This window comes from Nanorana parkeri, unplaced genomic scaffold (genome assembly GCF_000935625.1).
Source record: "Nanorana parkeri isolate BGI_ZX_2015 unplaced genomic scaffold, ASM93562v1 scaffold100, whole genome shotgun sequence".
NCBI classification, from domain to species: domain Eukaryota; kingdom Metazoa; phylum Chordata; class Amphibia; order Anura; family Dicroglossidae; genus Nanorana; species Nanorana parkeri.
In genome coordinates this window covers 509332-519183 of record NW_017306368.1, presented here as the reverse complement: position 1 = coordinate 519183, position 9852 = coordinate 509332, and the positions used below count along the sequence as shown (strand labels likewise).

The 9852-nt window shown below is 40.7% G+C and overlaps 1 pseudogene; it reads left to right on the top strand.

Moving 5' to 3' along the window:
• The first annotated feature begins 8169 nt into the window (after positions 1 to 8169).
• On the top strand, positions 8170 to 9634 carry LOC108784164 (annotated as a pseudogene).
• The last annotated feature ends 218 nt before the right edge of the window (positions 9635 to 9852 follow it).

Below are 9852 nucleotides of genomic sequence, written 5' to 3'. Positions count from 1 at the left end.
CTCCCGCTCCCGGCCACCCAGGAGAGAAACACTGCTTTTTCTTTATTATTCTGACACGGAGCCATTGGCTGGCGTCAGAGAAAAAAAAAAAAAAAAATTTCACCATAGGAATGCATTGCTAGATTCCTATTGGCTATTTCAATTTCCAATTTCCAATAGCCAATAGCAGACTAGCTATTGCACCCTCCCACTGCTGCAGTTCTCCATCAGGTCCCCACTAGTGATTGACAGCAGCAGAGAGCGGGTACAATAGCTAGTTTGCTATTGGCTATTGGAAATTGAAATAGCCAATAGGAATCTAGCAATGCATTCCTATGGTGAAATTTTTTTTTTATTTATTTTTTTTAAACGGCAGCAGAACCGCCGGCCAATAGAAAACAGCTGTCACTGCTAGCTCCGCACGATCATTTTCTATTTATTTTTTTCTACTTTTTAAACTATTTTTCTGTTCTGCTCGGTACCACAGAGGGACCGAGCAGAACAGCCGAATGCCTCTCAGCTGCATTCGGCTATTCACTCACTGCTGTTCGGCATGTATAAGAATAGACCGAACAGCAGCGAGTATCCTGCCGGAGGTTCGGCTTAGCCGATCCAGATATTGGATCGGCTGAGTCGAACTCCTTCTGCACTTCGGGTCAGCCGAACATGCCTGAAGTGAATAGCCGAACAGCGTTCGGCTCTCTTCGCTTCAGGTCGCTCATTCACTCGGCTGCCTACGGCAGCTTAGTGAATAGACCCCATAGTGAATCAGGTTGAAAAAAGATCTATTGCATCTGAAGTTTATGTAAAGGCATTATTTTTTTTTTTTTTAGCAAAAAAAAAAAAACAGAACCATAAATCTTCAAATGTAGAAAAATACAAATAAAGCTTATAAAGCATATTCCAATTTGCTTTAACAGGGGAAAAAAAATCCTCCGTGGTTCCCAAAGGCAATCGGAAAACTCCCTTATTCAACATTCTACAATGTCATTTCCTATTAATATTAGTAGTCATTTACTTTTTTTGTGCATTTTGTAGAACATATTCAGCTCAATTTGTAAACAAACTACTGAGTCAGCCAGAACCTACTGCTGTAGAAGACTATTCCACATTTTCACATTATTGGCAAAAGTGTTTTTTTTGTCGTCATTTGCAGTGACCTCAAACCTACTATGTCACTTATCTAAGCTATATTCAGCAAGCATGCATCTGTGAAGGAACAGAGGAACCTTTCCCTCTGCCGGTGCTCTGCCAGTTTAGAAACCACAATTTTCAGGAGTACCAATCTCTGTTTTGCCTTGCAGCTGGTTCCCCTTGCTGACCTCCTGGTTCTTGTTGTCTTCTAACCTCTTTTTAGCAATGTTTCATTCATATTAAACTGTTGCGAGTTTCATCTTTGCAGCTTTTGTTGCATTCATTTTAACTCTCATAAGATGAAAACATTCCTTTAGTTTTACATTTAAATGTCATTTTATTAATTACTGTATGGATTTTCAATGGTTATGTTTTGTTTTAGCCTTTTAATGTATTGCTTATAGGAATGCACTTTGTATTGGTTTACATAACATTAATTTGAAACACTGATTTATGTTTTGTGGCTAATAAATATTAAGTGAAAGTTGGGTCAAAACATAAAAAAAAAAACATTTCCCCCAATATTTGTTTTGGAGAACCCACCACTTTGGAAGACCTGAGTCTTAAAATCAACTGCTTCTCTCTTTCCAGCATTTACTTAGGTTAAATTAAGTCATTTTGTAGTCTATATAGTAATTTTATTGCTGTGTGCAAACCTTTATAATTATTTCTGTGTTGTTTGAGTTACTAAGTATCCATCAAAAGAGGTGTGAAACATCAAGCAGTGCAGCACAGAGGAATTAGGTAAGTTCTGTGTTTTTAAGGTGCCAATAAAATGTTAAATCCTTTTTTATCTGTGTTCCAACATGGGCACTGGTGGTGGGGCCCCCAGGATCATGAATCTTCTACAGCAATATTTAGATAAACAGGTTCTCCACCAACTGTGGAGTGGCCCCACCACCAAGTCATAATATTTAACAGAATTCAGATTTTAATGGTAAATTTTAATTTCTGTATATGTATTATTCAGGATTAACTATTGTACATACTACTAATTCTATATGTATCATGAAAAATACCCAGCATGGACATGTGTCTTTGTAATTTGTAATGTGTGAGTTATTGTCCCCAGGTTACATACCAACAAGCATTAACAAAGCATTAGAAAAAAATGATCACCTTTCTTGAGGCCCTGTAAGCATATTCCATTTCACACTGTGTGTGGGTAATCATACTCATAAGTTTGCTGCCTGTGCTTAGGGATCAGCACTCTTCTGAACAGCTGTATTCAACATTAATATCCCCAAGCCTTTTAGGTACCTTTTAAGCTGTTTTAACCCAAGTCTAATGTTAGCTGTAAAATAGATTCTATGTACCTGTGTATAATTCTGCTGCACACTGCCATTTGTTGGGACACTCTGACAGGCAAAATTTTAGCACTTGCTAAAACTTCTGATGCTTTCGTTCCCCTTACAGCCTTTTCCACTTTCCTGTTCGCTACAAAGGTGGGCAATCATAAATGGGCAAATAGTAAGATGAAGGGATTGGGCAAGCTCCTACACTATCTCTGGATACGTGCACCTCATACATGTCAGCAGCTTATAGTTTTCTTAAAGTACTGGTTTCTTTAAAGTGACACTAAATTCAGGAGTTAGATCTTATGCTTTCAAGTAACTTAACTATTAACAAAAAAATTTGCTTATTCATGTTATATCTGTAAAAAGTAAGTCAAGGCAACTGAGTCAGCAAGTCCAGTTGCCTTGACTTATCTTTTACAGATATACCATGACCTGGATGAATGAGAACCTTAACAGACTTATTTATGTATCACTCAGCTGTAGATCCTGAAATCATCTCTGAATTGGTGCTGACACTCGCGCTCCTTCTGAAGGGTGGCTACTAAGGATGCACAGATACTTTTCGAGTACCAGTGCAGATACTTGGCATTTTCATGAGAACTACCAGGGTTGCAGCGCTTGCAGCTGGGACCTGGCTCTGGCGCTCCACCACTGTCCTGAAATCATTAGTCTGTATTGTTTTAGAAAAACTGTCACATGACATTAAACAAAAAATGTACCAGTACTCGTACTCGCAAAACTGGTATCTGTGCATCCCTTTATTTATAAAAACAAAATCGTACATTAAAACGGAGATGTACAAATCCCAGGAGCTTTGTGTGCTCCTTACAAATGACAGCTGCCTCCTAATTTTTTTATTTTTCTCTAGTCTTGGAGCTCAAAAGTATCGGTACACATACTCATACCTGTACCGAGTACTGCACTTGGTATCTGTGCAACCCTAGTAGCTACATTTGTTCCCCATGGCCCCTGTATGTTTTGTAAAGTAGCCACCACTCCAAGCTCTCTCACGGCTATAACTTCAATACAAATGAGTAAACTCAACATATAATTGTAGTTCATCAGGGGAGTGATCTTGGAGAGGTGGCTACTTTACAACAAATTGCAAGGCAAGGCTTGTTGGCCATACCACTAGGATGTGCAAAGATGAAGTAATGATTGTCTTGTCATTTAAAGTAAATGTAAACCCTCTGTGAAAACAAATGCATAATTTAGTAGAGTCACCTTTACAGGTAACAATGCTGATTCCGGTTGACTTGCCAGTAAGAGGTTTGGATGAGTTGGCTCTGGTGCGCAGGTGCCATCCACAGCATTTTCCTATATACATACCAGACAGCAATAAAGTATTATAATCAAAACTAGGGTGAGACTAATCCAGCACATTATTAATCTGAGTTGCCCCACTCAATATGGCCACAGAGTCAGGCAAGCATCCTCCAGCACAGGTGCAGTAAAGAGAATTGCAGACCTTGATAAGGCTTCTGAAGTCGCGCAGGCACAGTGAAGAGCATTGCCGATCTCAATGAGGATTAGGAAAGTGCCGCGGGTGGTGCACGTGCACGTGCACTAGAGCCAACTCATCCAAACCTCTTATTGGCGACCGAAGAGCTTGAGAAATTAGAGTTTTTGACAGAACACCAGCTTTGTATTGTTTGCATACCTTGTTTCTCTTTCTCTTTTCTTTCCCAGTCTTCTGACAGTGGCCATTTTTGCTAAGTGCAGATTACTAGATCTCACTTTACTTCCTGGAACTCTGGTATGCCGCATCAGCAGGACCAGTGGTGAATCCGGGGGGGGGACTGGCCACAGCGGTGATCGATTACACAGCTCTCTCCTCTCGGCCGCTCTGCCACTGCAGCGGACGAGGAGGAGAAGAAGCGGTTTGGCGACCTTTCTAACTGCCCGCTTCACTATTTGGGCTCCTAGGCGGCCACCTGCAGCTTCCTCCGTCCACTTCAGCTTCTATAGGCTAGAAGGGAGACTGCAGCACCACCAGTTGGCTGGCTGGACATTTCTAGAGCTCGGGACGTGAAAGGAAGGCACAACAAGTCTGTTGGCGTCTTCACCTCAGTACATGCAGGAAACATCACTGCTCCCCATGACCATCTTCCGGAGAGGAAGAGCGCATGAGGGCAGAGCACATGAATCAGATAAACTGTGTGCACTCCAAGTCCCTGTTCTTTCCGCGTTACAGCACTGACCTCTGCATGGTGTGTTACACTGATGACCTATGCACTATACGTTACCCTTCTGACCTCTGCAATCTGCGTTACACCCCATACCTTTGCACACTGTGTTACACCAGTGACCTCTGCACTCTGCGTTATTACTGCACTCTACGTTACACTGCAGACTTCTGGACTCTGTGTTATACTGCTGACTTCTGCACTCTGTGTTATTACTGACTTCTGCACTCTGTGTTACACTAATGACCTCTGCACACTGCATTACAACTAACCTTCTGCACTCTGTGTTACAACTGACCTCTGCTCTCTGCCTTATACCACCTATCTCTGAACGTTACGTTATACCACTGACCTCTGCACTCTACATTACACCACTAACCTCTGCACTCTGTGTTACACCACTGATCTCTGCACTCTGCATTACACCACTGACTTCTGCATTTGCTTTACACCATTGACCTCTGCACTCTGCATTACACCACTGACTTCTGCACTCTGCAATACACCCTCTACTTCTGCACTCTGTGTTACACTACTGACCTCTGCACTCTATGATACCATAGTGACCTCTGCATTACTACTGCATTACAGTTTGGAACAACCTACCTTCCAAGTCCCTTCAAAAACTGTGTGCAAGTGTACATAGAAGAATTTATGCTATTTTGAAGGCAAAGGGTGGTCACACCAAATATTGATTTGATTTGTATTTCCCTTCTGTTCATTTATTTTCCATCTTGTTCAAAAAAGATACTGAAAGCATTCTTATTTTACAGCATTTTTTCACACCTGCCTAAAACTTTTGCACTGCATTGTACATATTTATTTGATTGAGACCATAGTAAGACTTTCACCCCACCTCCATTTTAAGAGTCTGTGTTGCTGTCACAGTTTGTTCTATGCATTATTCAAAAATCAGCAAAAGTAACAGCATAAATTCAATAAAAAAATAGGGGAACATTTCCTCCTATCTCAGAGTTGTCTGTTAAATGTTCTAATTTGTTTTGGAAGTTTTGGAGATATTACTGCGAGTCCATAATTCGCCGTGGACTTGGCATCTTCAAACATGGTGGGTATAGTGTTGGGAGCACAAGAAGTATAGTTCCACTTTAACAGCTCAATTAATATTCCTAGAAACAATAACACAACTCTGGCACACTAATGAAAGGTGTCTGCTTATAGTAGATGTTGTGTTGCCAAGCATCAATAGAAATTACTCTCTCTCTCTGTAAGACTGTACTGGAGTCATAAATATTCAGTAGTATGTAAAATCACTCACCAGAGACCTACATTCCCACCTATGCTCATAACAAATTAATGAAAACTAATTATTTAACACATTGAGCAATGAATCACTCATTGAGACTACTCACTCACTTCCTTTAGGCTTAAATCGGAACCATTAAAATGCCAAAACAAAAGTATACAAAAGGCACTAAAAATTAAAATAAATGTTGTATTCAGTTGTGGCTTAAGTGAACATTGGACGCTTGGCTGTTTTCAGTTCCAGCTGGTCAGGTCAGTATGCCCTGTGTCGGCTGCATTCTTCCTCCTGTTAAAAACTATTGGCCACTTCATAGGAGCACTTGTAGCAGATCACTGTGAACACAATTCTTCTGCATTATGTTTATGTTTGAAGTGATGTAATGCCACAAGCACTTTCTTCTTGTACAGAGAATTGCATAGAGCTAAAGCAGCCCTTACTTGCCTGTAACTGCAGCAGCAGATTATCTCCAGCGATCTGTAGATATATTCCTGGCTGATTGCAGGCTGATTGAACATATCACTATTAGAAATTAATCTGTTGATGCAGACTCCACTGGACAAATAAAAAAAAGTAAAAACAAATATACTGTGTATACTGTGTTCTGATGAAGGGGGCGTGCCCCTGAAACGCGTAGACCTTTAGACCTCAAGGGGGCAGAGGACGCTGATGTGCTGTACTCCTTCAGACTTCCGCTGCTAGAGATTTTATACTCCATCACCATTTGTATGCTTTTAACCACCGACTTTCCTGTAAGTACATTTTTATTTGCGTGTTGTACAAATAAATTACACTTTTACACTATGGAGGCGCTCTGTCTTGTCCCTTGTTTCCTAGATCGATGGTCTTTTTGACCAGTGAGAGCTGCCTTTTGAGTGTTTTTAAGCCAACTTCACAACCAGCCCATCTTGCAACCAGAGGTGTGTGTGTGTGTGTGTGTGTGTGTGTGTGTGTGTAAAAATGTCTACAGAAAATTGAAAATTCCTATCAAACGGGTTGACCTACAAAAGCCCCTTTGGGTAGCTATAGAGCTTCCCCCATACCTGGAGTGGACTTTCCAATAATACAGTCCGAGAATTGAAACTGCTGCAAGGGGAAAAATTATTGACATGGTAAGACTCCAGGGAAAGGTAAATCGGATAAGTATGTGCTAGGACTTTTCCATTTTCTAGGCTCCTGACCGTCTTCCACGATAGGGATCTGTGTAGAAATAAACACACATGGAAGGGATCTACTGCAATTATTAAAAACATATAAATACAGAAGTAAAGTATGAAAAACATAGCTGCTAAATTCGCCATGCTGCCCTTGCAACACAGCACTCACCAGACTTGTCAAACCAGAATAATGTTCTTCCATTTCCGGATTCAGAAAAATCAGCCCTCTAACAAAATTGGTGATGGAATTGAAGTAGGCGGGTCTAGGCTAGGTACAGATAACCATGCTTCCCACAACCCTGCGGGCAGCCTCTATGAGTATAGGGCTTTCTACTTAGTGTGTTAAGACACCACTTTATCTTGGTGAAACCCACAGAAAGGTTCCTTATTGATGAGTGCTTGAACCTCAGACACTCTTCTGCTGGTAGTAACAGCAACCAGGAAATTACCAGAGTGGTACCAGAGTGAAATACCACAAAAAAAAGATTCAGAAAGTGGTATGAAAAACGATTTTGTGAGTTATTTCAAGCACAACAGGAGACTACTAATGGATTCACCAACCGTTCCAAAGAGGAAAGTGCTGAAATATGGACTTTACTGTCTTAGGAAAGTCCCAAACTCACACCTTTCTGCACAAAAACAAGGAATATTGTTCTCTGTGACAAGCACAATAAACTTTTCCCAAATCTTAAAATAACTTTCCTGGGTTACAAAAGAGTTTATTATGTAGTCTGAAAGTCCCCGGTCCTTCAAATTCTGCCTTTCAATCAGCAAGCTGCCCACAATCTTTCTGGACAAGGGTGAACGTATTGCCCTTGGTACAGGAGGTCCTCAGCTGTAGGAAGTGTCCTTGGATCACATGTCTTAATTTTCCACAACAGTATGAATCAGGGCATGCAAGGCTTGAATGGCAGGATGGCAGTTGGCCGCGCCCCCTCCTGCTAAATCTTTTGAAGTATCATGAAAATCAGACAAACTGGAGGAAAGATGGAGAAAATCCATGCATCAGTCCCCAGGAAACAATGGTCCTGACTCCTCCAGGAGAAGTACACGGGCATCCAGTAGTTGAGAGTGAAGACCATTAGTTCTACTGATGGAAAGTACACGAGCATCCAGTAGTTGAGAGTGAAGGCCATTAGTTCTACTGATGGAAATTTCTGCAAAAGCATGATATCCCCTGGGAAAAGGTTTGTGGTGTTTGCACAGATGGTGCTCCAGCTATGCTAGGATGTCGCTCTGGATTTCAACATTTGGTATTCAATGAGTCACCAAAAGCCATTGGAACTCACTGTATGATCCATACAAGTGTTGGCAACGAAGATGCTGCCACAAGAGTTACAAGAAGTAATGACAAATGTTGTAAGTGGCGTTAATTTTGTAAAATCGAGTGCTTTAAACAGTTGACTATTTTCTAAACTTTGTAATGAGTTTGATACACACAACAATATTCTGTTATTTTACACTGAAGTGAGATGGCTGTCAAGAGGAAAAGTTTTTTAAAATGCGTTTTTCATCTTCACAATGAACTACAAATGTTTATTCATCAACAAGCAACACCACAGTTTGAGGCACTTTTCAGTGATGAAAACAAACTGGTGAAAATTGCTTACTTGGTTGACATCTTTGCAATCTTTAATGGGTTAAATTTATCACTTCAAGGCCTAAATGCAACATGCCTAGATTTGTCTGAAAAGATGCGAGCATTCCAAATGAAACTTCAGCTTTGGCAAACAAAATTGCATGAAAATTAAATTTACATGCGGCCTAACTTATCTGCTTTCTTGGAGGAGAATGTTGTTGAACTGGAAACAAGGAATGGAATGATAATTTTGGTCAAAGAACACTTGAAGATGCTTGAAGTAGAAATTTCAACATATTTTCCAAATTTACCTGAGACCCCATTTGCACTTACTAGAAGTCCATTCACAATCAAAGTCGATGATGTTCCTGAGAATGCACAAGAGGAGTTCATTGAACTCATTACCAGCTATACAGCAAAACATGATTTCTAGGGATGTCCCGATGCCACTTTTTTAAGTACAAGTACAAGTACTGGCCCTCATGTACTTGCCGATACCAATTACCGATACTTTTCCTATGGGGCCCTGTGATTTCTAGTTACGCCCCTGATAACATGATTAGGTTAATCATGATCCATAGTACAGTAGAGTCCTATCAGTACTTTTTAAAATCATGATCCATAGATTGGAATCGGATTTGAACACAATGGAGGTGCCTCACGAGCTGCCGATTTCCTCTTCCTCTCTATCGGGGCATTTTGACAGGTACAAGTACTTGTCAAAATGCCCTGTATCGGTCCCAATAGTGATGCTAGCATCGGTATCGGGACATCCCTAATGATTTCTCTTTAATTTCAGTTGATAAATTCTGGATCAAGTGTTTGCAGTCATATCCTCTTCTGTCAGAGACTGTTTTGCGCCTCCTCCTTCCGTTTCCAACAACTTACCTTTGTGAAATAGGCTTTTCAGCTTGTTGGTTATCAAGTCTAAATACAGAAGTAGACTTGATGCAGAAGATGATCTTTGTTGTGCTCTTGCAAAAACTGCATAGAGAATTTCCTATCTAGCAAGAAAGAAACAAGCACAGCCTTCGCACTGACGCTTTTGAGGTATGACAGCTCTGACATTTTTGTATTTATATTAACATTGTTGCCATTCCTTGGCTTTGTTTCTGTTTGAAGTTAGTAGCTTGCATTGGGTCACCCCAACTTGGCAAATGTTACTAAGGGGTCCCGGCCCTGAAAAGGTTGAGAACCACTGATCTAAAGTGTGTACAGTTTGTGTTTTTGTATGTCTACATACAGTACATATAGGTGT